Source organism: Pongo pygmaeus, chromosome 5, assembly GCF_028885625.2.
Source record: "Pongo pygmaeus isolate AG05252 chromosome 5, NHGRI_mPonPyg2-v2.0_pri, whole genome shotgun sequence".
NCBI lineage: Eukaryota > Metazoa > Chordata > Mammalia > Primates > Hominidae > Pongo > Pongo pygmaeus.
In genome coordinates this window covers 33,393,173-33,406,299 of record NC_072378.2, presented here as the reverse complement: position 1 = coordinate 33,406,299, position 13,127 = coordinate 33,393,173, and positions in this window count along the sequence as shown.

The window sequence follows — 13,127 nt, the reverse complement described above, 5'->3', positions numbered from 1 at the left end:
TGGAACTAAAGAAGTCCTTGAATGAAATACAAAATGCATTTGAAAACCTTAACAATCAACTAGACCAAGAAGAGGAAGAACCTCAGAACTTGAAGAAATGTCTTTTTAAATAACCCAGTCAGACAAAAATAATGAAAAAAAGACTTTTAACAATGAGCAAAGCAGGCTGGGGTGCAGTGGCTCACACCTGTAATCCTAGCACTTTGGGAGGCCAAGGTAGGTGAATTGCTTGAGCCCTGGACTTTGAGAACAGCCTGGGCAACACAGCGAGACCTCATCTCTACAAAAAATTCAAAAATTGGCCAGGCACTGTGGTGTGCACCTGTAGTTCCAGCTACTCAGAAGGCTGAGATGGGAGGATCTCTTGAGCCCAGGAGGCAGAGGTTGCAGTGAGCTGAGATTGCACCACTGCACTCCAGCCTGGGTGACAGAGAGAGACGCTGTCTTTAAAAAACAAATAAATAATATAAAATTTTTAAAAAGAAAAAGAGCAAAGTCTTAATGACATACAGAACCCATAAAATGATCAAATATTTGAAATATCAGTATTCCAGAGGTCAAACAAAGGATAAAAGGGTTAGGAAACCTATTTAACAAAATAATAGGTGAAAATTTCTCATGTCTAGCAAGAGATTTAGATATCCAGATATACCCCAAAAAATCAATACAGATATAATGAAAAAAGTCTTCTTTCCAACACATTATATTCAAACTGTCTAAAGTCAAAGACAAAGAGAGATTTCTAAAAACAGCAAGAGAAAAGCATTCAGTCATTTCTAAAGGTACCCCTATCAGACTAACAGTGGATTTCCCAGTAGAAACCTTACAGGATGGAAGAAAAATGGTATGTCATATTCAAAGTGCTGAGAGAATAAAACTGCCAGTAAGGGTACTATACCCAGGAAATTATCCTTCATAAATGAATGAGAAATAAAGTCTTTCCCTGAGAAGAAAAAGTTGAGGAAATTCATTATTTATTAGACTGACCCTACAAGAAATGCACAAGAGACTTCTAAACTTGGAAATGAATAGATGACATTTACCATCAGCAAAAACACATGAAAATATAGAACTCACTCTTAAGCAAACACAAAAATAAGGATAAGAAACCATGCAAATGATGTGACTACTGAAAAACCATGATGAAAAACAATAAGAGAAAAAAAGAATAAAGAATATACAAAACAATGAGGAAACAATTAACAATATGACAGAAACAAAACCTCATGTATCAATAATTACTTTGAATGTAAATGAATTTTTTAAATTCTCCACTTAAAAGATACAAACTGGGCCAGATGCAGTGGCTCATGCCTATAATCTCAATGCTTTGGGAGGCCAAGTTGGGGGGGATTGCTTGAGGTGAGGAGTTTGAGACCAGCCTGGCCAACATAGCAAAACCTTGCCTCTAATGAAACTACAAAAAAAAAAAAAAAAAAAAAAAATTAGCTGGGTGTGGTGGCATGGATCTGTAATCCCAGCTACTTGGGAGGCTGAGGGATGAGAATCATTTGAACCTGGAAGGTAGAGGTTTCAGTGAGCCAAGATCATGCCAGTGCACTCCAGCCTGGGTGACAGAGTGAAACTGGGTCAAAAAAAGGAAAGAAAGGAAGGAAGGGAGGGAGGGAGGGAGGAAGGGGAGGGGAGGGGAGGTGGACGGGGAGGGAGGGGAAGAAGAAAGGAAGGAAGGAAGGAGGGATAAGGAAGGAAGGAAAGAAAGAAAGAAAGAAAAGAAAGAAAGATGTAATCCCAGCACTTTGAGAGGCTGAGGTGGGTGGATCACAAGGTCAAGAGATCAAGACCATCCTGGCCAACATGGTGAAACCCCGTCTTCAATAAAAAATACAAAAACTAGCTGGGCATGGTGGCACATGCCTATAATCCCAGCTACTCGGGAGGCTGAGGCAAGAGAATCACTTGAACCTGGGAGGTGGAGGTTGCAGTGAGCCAAGATCACACCACTGCACTGTTGAGACTCCATCAAAAAAAGAAAAGAAAAGAAGGAAGGAAGGAGAAAGAAAGAAAGAAAAAGAGAGAAAGAAAGAAAGACAGACAGACTAGATGAATGGGTGAAAAAATATGATCCAACTATATGCTGCCTACAAGAAATGCATTTTACCTGCAAAGACTCATATACACTGAAAGCAAAGGGATAGAAAAAGATATTTTATGCAATAAAAAAGAGCAGGAGTAGCTATACTTATATCAGATAAAACAGACTTCAAGGCAAAAATGCAAAGGGATAGAAAAAGATATTTTATGCAATAAAAAAGAGCAGGAGTAGCTATACTTATATCAGATAAAACAGACTTTAAGGCAAAAACAGTAAAATAGGACAAAGAAGGTCATTACATAATGATAAAGGGATCAATCCAGAAAAAATATAACGATTATATATATATATATATATATATATACACACACACACACACACATACACACACACACACACACACACCCATTGGAGCACCCAGATTTATAAAACAAATATTACTAGATCTAAAAAGAGAGATAAATTCCAATAAAATATTAGTGGAGGACTTCAACACAACACTCTCAGCAGTAGTCAGATCATCTAGACAGAAAATCTACAAAGAAATATTAGACATAAAATGATCTTTAGACCAAATGGATCTAACAGACTTTTACAGGATATTTCATGAATAACTGTAGAATACACAATCTTCTCATCATCACATGAACATTCTCCAGGATAGACCATATGTTAGGCCACAGAATAAGCCTAAACAAATTTTTAAAAATTGAAATTATATCAAGTATCTCCTCATACCACAATGGAATAAAACTAGAAATCAATACCAAGAGAAACTTTGAAAACTATACAAATACATGGAAATTAAACAATGTGCTCCTGAATGACCACTGGGTAAACAAAGAAATTAAGAGGGAGGCCAGCACAGTGGCTCATGCCTGTAATCCCAGCACTTTGGGAGGCCGAGGCAGGTGGATCACGAAGTCAAGAGTTTGAGACTGTCCTGTTCAATATGGTGAAACCCCATCTCCACTAAAAATACAAAAATTAGCTGGGCATGGTGGTGCGCACCTGTAGTCCCAGCTGCTCAGGAGGCCGAGGCAGGAGAATCACTTGAACACAGAAAGTGGAGTTTGCAGTGAGCCAAGATCATGCCACTGCACTCCAGCCTGGGCGACAGAGTGAGACTCTGCCTCAAACAAACAAACAATCAAACAAAAAAAGAAAGAAAGAAATTAAGAGGGAAATCAAAAAATTTCTTGAAACAAATAAAAATGGAAATATAACATACCCAAACCTGTGGAACACAGCAAAAGCATGCTAAAAGGGAAGTTTATAGCAATTAACACCTACATCAAAAAAAATAGAAAAATTTCAAATAGATAATCTAACAATGCACTTCAACAAAATAGAACAGCAAGAACACATAAAACACCAAATCAGCAGAAGAAAAATAATAAAGATCAGAGTAAAACGAAATACAATATTGACATTAAAAAATACAAAGGATCAATGAAAGAAAAAGTTGAAAAGATAAACAAATTGATAAACTGCTAACTAGACTGCAGGGGTCTGACCTGTAGACCCTGACCCAGCGAGGGATGAGAGATGTACACTGACACAGATATCTTGCTTGTCAGTTCGGCTGAGGGTCCAGGCCACACACAGACACCAAGGGAGGTGCTGTAAAGAGTTGCAGCCATGGCCCTGATCAGCCAGTGAAGCTGGCATTTATTCAGTAAAGATTAAATGACAAAGGTCATGAGTAAACACCACTAGAGGGTAATTGATCTGGTTGGTGACCCCCTGAGTAGAGATCAATTATGCACCCACAGTTGATGAAAGGTTGATCTTATGACCACATAAGTAAACAAGCTATTTAGATAAACTACTCTACATTCCTTTGTATGTGCATTCCAGGAAATTAACTCAAGGTAAGGATTATGCTGCTTTCAGCCATAACCCTATCTTGAGTTTTTTGCAATTACCTTCTGGCCTTCCAAGAAGGTTTTTGTCTATATCTATAATTTTACAATTTCTCCCACCATCTTGACTGAACCCCCACATCTCCCCCTTTTCTGTTTTTTGCATTGGGTTCTGTTGACTGAAGCATGCAGATGTGTGCAGCAACAGGTCTGTCAGGCAAGGCAGTCATTGCTCTTACTCTGGCTTTGTATCCTAGAATTAGCAAATAACACAAGACAATCATGAGTATAATTAGCAACATTCTTTTTCAGTCAAAGAGTGAACCCCAGGAGCGGGGGTCTAACTAGGTGAGATTATCTTGTGCAGCCTTCCATGTGGCTGTTTTTTGGGTGTGTAGATCTATAGTGGGAAGGGATTCTAAAATTTTAGTTTTAAGTTGCTTTACATCTGCTGTTAAATTGTCATGAAAGGTTCCTCAGAGGTGTTGCTTCACCTCATCCCAACTATGTATTGATTGATTTCATGGTAGAGAAGTGACACAGATATGTTTATGCTCCCAGTGCAGTTTAATTGCTGTCAGAATGCCAGTGCATCTTGTCATGCCCCCATATATTCCAGGGCAGTCTTGAGGGCTTGCAGACATGCAAGAATCTTTTGATCTATACCCTGCTGTAAAAGAAGTTTATTAGATACATTTCTGGCCAAATTATCTACAAAAGCAACTGTTTGTACTGATTCAGTAATAGACGCTACAGCCACACTAGCAGTTGCTAGGATGACTATGGCTGAGACTATAAAGGCTATAAGTGTGCCTATGAATCTTTTAGGTCTGACCTAGGACAGGGCATGTTCTAAGGTGGCAAGGACAGAGGAAACTTGCCAATCACATGTCAAATTGACTGGCAGGAATGCCTCAGAGTGTCTCCTTAATACCATGACATTAGTAATATTTAAATTAGATATATTGTAATTAGTGATACATGAGGCAAACCAAGCCTGTTCCTGCACCCGGGTCACAAACATGGAGTTTTGGGGTGTAATGGCAATATCAGTTCCCATAAGGAAAATATATGGATGGGTAGTGCAAATTAGGCACTGATCAGTGTGATTATGAATAAAGGTTATAGTATATTTGCCACTGGAATTATGACATGTCCCATGCCAGGGGAAAAGGAGGTGCTAAGATGTCCCAGGCACCATAAAGCGTCTTGGGGTGGCATGGACTTTACTTGGGGCATGGGATAACCCATCCCCTCATCAGTCCAAATCATAAGGGAATGTGATGCAGCTACAAAACGGTGATTGATGCCATAATGGATGAGGACATCAGTAAGGCTGCCCTGCAAACGGCTGTGGGGGCTCCAGTCTAAGGTGTTATAATTGCCTAGCTGGAGGCTACGGGCTTGGTCCCCATGACAGACCTCCCAGCTAAAGTGGACTCCACTACTTTCCCAGCTTTGTTCTTTAGCACAGGAAGGAATGTTTGGGAAAGAGGCATTGGTTGCATTACCCAGTTTCAGGCTACCTGCAGCTTAGATTTTAAGGCATTTCTTTTGCCATGGTGTAGCCATAATTGTGTTTGGGCAGGTACACAGTAAGGGTTATAACCTTTATAACTTACACACAGTGGGAGGATAGTGGAGTGATATGTAGTGTTATCTGGCACCTTAGTCCAATGTGTGCCATTATTGAGGGACCCCACTGGGAGTAAATCTATCCCTCCTAGCCAAGCAGTTACGTCATTAAAGGTTGGGAAGAGAGTGTCTGCCCAGGTGACAGGGTGAAAGAAAGGCAGATCTAAGATATTAGCCCAATAGAGTGTAGCAGGTACAGGTTGCAGATAAAGCGAGAGCATAAAAAGATCAATACCCAGGGTCACTTCCAAGATGGCTGAATAGGAACAGCTCTGATCTGCAGCTCCCAGGAAGATCGAGGCAGAAGACGGGTGATTTCTGCATTACCAACTGAGGTACCTGGTTCATCTCATTGGGACTGGTTGGACAGTGGGTGCAGCCCGTGCAGGGCAAGCCAAAGCAGGGTGGGGCACTGACCCACCTGGGAAGTGTAAGGGATCAGGGGTTTCCCTTTCCTAGCCAAGGGAAGCCGTGACAGTCTGTACATGGAAAAAATGGTACACTCCTACCCAAATACTGCACTTTTCCCACAGTCTTATCAACCGGTAGACCAGGAGATTCCCTCCTGTGCCTGGCTCAGTGGGTCCCATGCCCATGGAGCCTTGCTCACTGCTAGTGCATCAGTCTGAGATCGACCTGTGAGGCTGCAGCCTGGTAGGGGGAGGGCTTCCGCCCTTGCTGAAGCTTGAGTAGGTAAACAAAGCGGCCGGGAAGCTTGAACTGGGCAGAGCCTACCACAGCTCAGCAAGGCCTACTGACTCTATAGGCTCCACCTCTGTGGGCAGGGCATAGCTGAAAAAAAGGCAGCAGACAACTTCTGCAGACTTAAACGTCCCTGTCTGACAGCTCTGAAGAGAGCAGTGGTTCTCCCAGCCTGGTGTTCGAGCTCTGAGAATGGACAGACTGCGTCCTCAAGTGGGTCACTGACCCCCAAGTAGCCTGACTGGGAGACACTTCCCAATAGGGGCTGACAGACACCTCATACAGGTGGGTGTCCCTCTGGGACGAAGCTTCCAGAGGAAGGATCAGGCAGCAACATTTGCTGTTCTGCAATATTTGCTGTTCTGCAGCCTCTGCTGGTGATACCCAGGGAAACAGGGTCTGGAGTGGACCTCCAGCAAACTCCAACAGACCTCCAGCTGAGGGGCCTGACTGTTAGAAGGAAAACTAACAAACAGAAAGGAATAGCATCAACATAACAAAAAGGACATCCACACCAAAACCCCATCTGTAGGTCACCAACATCAAAGACCAAAGGTAGATAAAACCACAAAGATGGGGAGAAACCAGAGCAGAAAAGCTAAAAATTCCAAAAACCGGAATGCCTCTTTTCCTCCAAAGGATTGCAGCTCCTTGCCAGCAATGGAACAAAACTGGACAGAGAATGACTTCGACAAGTTGGCAGAAGTAGGCTTCAGAAGTTCGGAAATAACAAACTTCTCTGAGCTAAAGGAGCACGTTCTAACCCATCACAAGGAAGCTAAAAAATATGAAAAACAGTTAGATGAATGGATAACTAGAATAAACAGCATAGAGAAGAACTTTAATGACCTGATGGGGATGAAAACCACAGCACGAGAACTTTGTGATGCATGCACAAGCTTCAATAGCCAATTGAATCAAGTGGAAGAAAGGGTATCAGTGATTGAAGATCAAATTAATGAAATAAAGTGAAAAGACAAGATTAGAGAAAAAAGAGTAAAAAGAAATGAACAAAGCCTCCAAGAAATACGGGACTATGTGAAAAGGCCAAATCTACATTTGATTGGTGTACCTGAAGGTGACGGGGAGAATGGAATCAAGTTAGAAAACACTCTTCAGGATATTATCCAGGAGAACTTCCCCAACCCAGCAAGGCAGGCGAACATTCAAATTCAGGAAATACAGAGAACACCACAAAGATACTCCTCAAGTAGAGCAACTCCAAGACACATAATCATCAGATTCACCAAGGTTGAAATGAAGGAAAAAATATTAAAAGCAGCCAGAGAGAAAGGTCGGGTTACCCACAAAGGGAAGCCCATCAGACTAACAGCAGATCTCTCGGCAGAAACCTGACAAGCCAGAAGAGAGTGGGGGCCAATATTCAACATTCTTAAAGAAAAGAATTTTCAACCCAGAATTTCATATCCAGCCAAACTAAACTTACTAAATGAAGGAGAAATAAAAGCCTTTACAGACAAGCAAATGCTGAGAGATTTTGTCACCACCAGGCCTGCCTTACAAGAGCTGCTGAAGGAAGCAGTAAACATGGAAAGGAACAACTGGTACTAGCCACTGCAAAAGCATGCCAAATTGTAAAGACCATTGATGCTATGAAGAAACTGCATAAATTAATGGGCAAAATAACCAGCTAACATCATAATGGCAGGATCAAATTCACACATAACAATATTAACCTAAAATGTAAATGGGCTAAATGCCCCAATTAAAAGACACAGACTGGCAAATTGGATAAAGAGTCAAGACCCATCAGTGTGCTGTATTCAGGAAACCCATCTCACATGCAGAGACACACATAGGCTCAAAATATAGGGATGGAGGAAGATCTACCAAGCAAATGGAAAGCAAAAAAAAGCAGGGGTTGTAATCCTAGTCTCTGATAAAACAGACTTTAAACCAACAAAGATCAACAGAGACAAAAAAGGCCATTACATAATGGTAAAGGGATCAATTCAACAAGAAGAGCTAACTATCCTAAATATATATACACCCAATACAGGAGCACCCAGATTCATAAAGCAAGTCCTTAGAGACCTACAAAGAGACTTAGACTCCCACACAATAATAATGGGAGACTTTAACACCCACTGTCAATATTAGACAGGTCAGTAAGACAGAAGGTAAAAATGATATCCAGGACTTGAACTCAGCTCTGCACCAAGCAGACCTAATAGACATCTGCAGAACTCTCCACCCCAAATCAACAGAATATATATTTTTGTCAGCACCACACCACACTTATTCCAAAATTGACCACATAGTTGGAAGTAAAACACTCCTCAGAAAATGTAAAAGAACAGAAATCACAACAAACTGTCTCTCAGACCACAGTGCAATCAAATTAGAACTCAGGATTAAGAAACTCACTCAAAACCACACAACTACATGGAAACTGAACAACCTGCTCCTGAATGACTACTGGGTAAATAACAAAATGAAGGCAGAAATAAAGATGTCCTTTGAAACCAATGAGAACAAAGACACAAGGTAACAGAATCTCTGGGACACATTTAAAGCAGTGTGTAGAGGGAAATTTATAGCACTAAATGCCCACAAGAGAAAGCAGGAAAGATCTAAAACTGACATCCTACCATCACAATTAAAACAACTAGAGAAGCAAGAACAAACAAATTCAAAAGCTAGCAGAAGGCAAGAAATAACTAAGATCAGAGCAGAACTGAAGGGGATAGAGATACAAAAAACCCTTCAAAAAAATTAATGAATCCAGGAGCTGGTTTTTTGAAAAGATTAACAAAATAGATAGACTGCTAGCAAGACTAATAAAGAAGAAAACAGAGAAGAATTGAATAGATGCAATAAAAAATGATAAAGGGAATATCACCACTGATCCCAAAGAAATACAAACTACCATCAGAGAATACTATAAACACCTCTACACAAATAAACTAGAAAATCTAGAAGAAATGGATAAATTCCTGGACACATACACCCTCCCAAGACTAAACCAGGAAGAAGTTGAATCTCTGAATACACTACTAACACGTTCTGAAATTGAGGCAATAACTAATAGCCTACCAACCGAAAAAAGTCCAGGACCAGATGGCTTCACAGCAAAATTCTACCAGAGGCACAAAGAGGAGCTGGTACCATTCCTTCTGAAACTATTCCAATCGATAGAAAAAGAGGGAATCCTCCCTAACTCATGTTATGAGGCCAGTATCATCCTGATACCAAAGCCTGGCAGAGACACAACAAAAAAAGAGAATTTTAGACCAATATCCCTGATGAACATCAATGGGAAAATCCTCAATAAAATACTGGAAAACTGAATCCAGCGGCCCATCAAAAAGCTTATCCACCATGATCAAGTTGGCTTCATCCCTGGGATGCAAGGCTGGCTCAACATATGCAGATCAATAAACGTAATCCATCACATAAACAGAACCAAAGACAAAAGCCACATGATTATCTCAATAGATGCAGAAAAGGCCTTTGACAAAATCCAACAGCCCTTCATGCTAAAAACTCTCCATAAACTGAGTATTGATGGAACGTATCTCAAAATAATAAGAGCTATTTATAACAAACCCACAGCCAGTATCATACTGAATGGGCAAAAACTGGAAGCATTCCCTTTGAAAACCGGCACAAGACAAGGATGCCCTCTCTCACCACTCCTTTTCAACATAGTATTGGAAGTTCTGGCCAGGGCCATTGGTCAAGAGAAAGAAATAAAGGGTATCTAATTAGGAAAAGAGGAAGTCAAATTGTCCCTGTTTGCAGATGACATGATTGTGTATTTAGAAAACCCCGTCATCTCAGCCCAAAATCTCCTTAAGCTGATAAGCAACTTCAGCAAAGTCTCAGGATACAAAATCAATGTGCAAAAATCACAAGCATTCCTATACACCAATAACAGACAGAGAGTCAAATCATGAGTGAACTCCCATTCACAATTGCTACAAAGAGAATAAAATACCTAGGAATCCAACTCACAAGGGATGTGAAGGGCCTCTTCAAGGAGAACTACAAACCACTGCTCAACGAAATAAAAGAGGACACAAACAAATGGAAGAATATTCCATGCTCATGGATAGGAAGAATCAATATCATGAAAATCGCCATACTGCCCAAGGTAATTTATGGATTCAATGCCATCCCCATCAAGCTACCAATGACTTTCTTCACAGAATTGGAAAAAACTACTTTAAAGTTCATATGGAACCAAAAAAGAGCCTGCATAGCCAAGACAATCCTAAGCTATAAGAACAAAGCTGGAGGCATCACGCTACCTGACTTCAAACTATACTACAAGGCTACGGTAACCAAAATAGCATGGTACTGGTACCAAAACAGATATATAGACCAATGGAACAGAACAGAGGCCTCAGAAATAACACCACACATCTACAACCATCTGATCTTTGATAAACCTGACAAAAACAAGAATTGGGGAAAGGGTTCCCTATTTAATAAATGGTTCTGGGAAAACTGGCTAGCCATATGTAGAAAGCTGAAACTAGATCCCTTCCTTACACCTTATACAAAAATTAACTCGAGATGGATTAAAGACTTAAATGTAAGACCTAAAACCTTAAAAACCCTAGAAGAAAACCTAGGCAATACCATTCAGGACATAGGTATGGGCAAAGACTTCGTGACTAAAACACCAAAAGCAATGGCAACAAAAGCCAAAATAGACAAATGGGATCTAATTAAAGAGCTTCTGCACAGCAAAAGAAACCAGAATCAGAGTGAACAGGCAACCTACAGAATGGGAGAAAATTTTTGCAATCTACCCATCTGACAAAGGCCTAATATCCAGAATCTATAAAGAACTTAAATTTACAAGAAAAAAAAAACAACCCCATCAAAAAGTAGGCAAAGCATATGGACAGACACTTCTCAAAAGAAGACATTTAGGTAGCCAACGAAATAAAAAAGGACACAAACAAATGGAAGAACATTCCATGCTCATGGATAGGAAGAATAAATATCCTACATATGAAAAAATGCTCATCATCACTGGTCATCAGAGAAATGCAAATCAAAACCACAATGGGATACCATCTCATGCCAGTTACAATGGCAATCATTAAAAAGTCAGGAAACAACAGATGCTGGAGAGGATGTGAAGAAATAGGAAAACTTTTACACTGTTGGTGGAACTGTAAATTAGTTCAACCATTGTGGAAGATAGTGTGGCGATTCCTCAAGGATCCAGAACTAGAAATACCAATTGACCCAGCCATCCCATTACTGGGTATATACCCAAAGGATTATAAATCATGCTGCTATAAAGACACATGCACACGTATGTTTATTGCGGCACTATTCACAATAGCAAAGACTTGGAACCAACCCAAATGTCCACCAATGATAGACTGGATTAAGAAAATGTGGCACATATACACCATGGAATACTATGCAGTCATAAAAAATGATGAGTTCATGTCCTTTGCAGGGACATGGATGAAGCTGGAAACCATCATTCTCAGCAAACTATCACAAGGACAGAAAACCAAACACTGCATGTTCTCACTCATAGGTGGGAATTGGACAATGAGAACACAAGGACACAGGTCAGGGAACATCACCCACCGGGACCTGATGGGGGCGGGGGGCGGGGGAGGGATAACATTAGGAGAAATACCTAATGTAAATGATGAGTTGATGGGTGCATCAAACCAACATGGCACATGTATACCTGTGTAACAAACCTGCACGTTGTGCACATGTATCCTAGAACTTAAAATATAATAATAATAACAAAGGATCAATACCCTACATGAGTTGCAATGTACAACAGAAAGCATAGCAAGGAGCAAATTATCTGGAGTGAATGGTGTCTGTGTCCAGAGCAGGATTCCTTCAGCCTCCTGAGTTGTCCTCTTCAGCATCCCTCAGGTAATGTCTGGGGCTTGTGTCATCAATGGAAGCAACATCATCCGGGGCTGTGGGTCCTGCAGGGTTAGTTCCTTAATTTCTGGTACTGGGTTGGGTCCTAGCCACATCATGGTATGGTTTGATGCATCCTGCTGGAATCCAAAGAGGACTTGAGGGGGTGTGGACACAAGCATACCCTATTTCCAAGTTAACAATTCATTTGGACCACATCATACATTACTGTTTACATTTCTCCATAAATGGCAGTTTTTATGTCTTGAGAGGTTTTAGCAAAAAGTGCTTTTCTATAGCTGATTGAAATTTGTCATCTAAATTTTAAAAATTAAGGGTAAATAAGGCTTGTGCCAATAGTGTTGCAGGGTCTTTACCCATATTCCCCCTTTTCTGATTTTGAGCATATTTTTAAGGGTGGAGTGGGCACATTCTACTATGGCCTGTTGTTGGGGATTATACGGGATGCCTATGGAATGTTGGATATTCCATGTGTGACAAAATTGTTGAAATTGTGAGCTGGCATAAGCTGGACCATTATCAGTTTTAATTTTTCTGGGCTGCCCCATAAATGCAAAAGTTAAAAGAAGATGTTTAATGACATATCGAGTGGACTCTCCAGGAAGAGCATGTGCACTAATTAGATGAGTGTTGGCGTCAACGGATACATGTACATATCTTAGTTTTCCAAATTCAGGGATGTGTGTAACAGCTGTTTGCCATAACTGATTAGGTTCTAATCCTCTGGGGTTAACAACTGCTGAAGGAGGGGACATGCCTGTTAGCTGGCAATCCAGGCATTGTAGGATAATTTGTTTAGCCAGTCTCTGGCTAAGTTGAAATTACTTAGATAAGTTTCTCCAATTTTGAGGGAAAAATTGATGCGATTGTGTGGCTTGGTCAAGCAGTGATGTCATAACCTGAAGGTCTGCTTGATCATTGCCATAAGCCAATGGCCCAGGCAGTGAGCTGTGGGCTCGAATGTGTGTAAC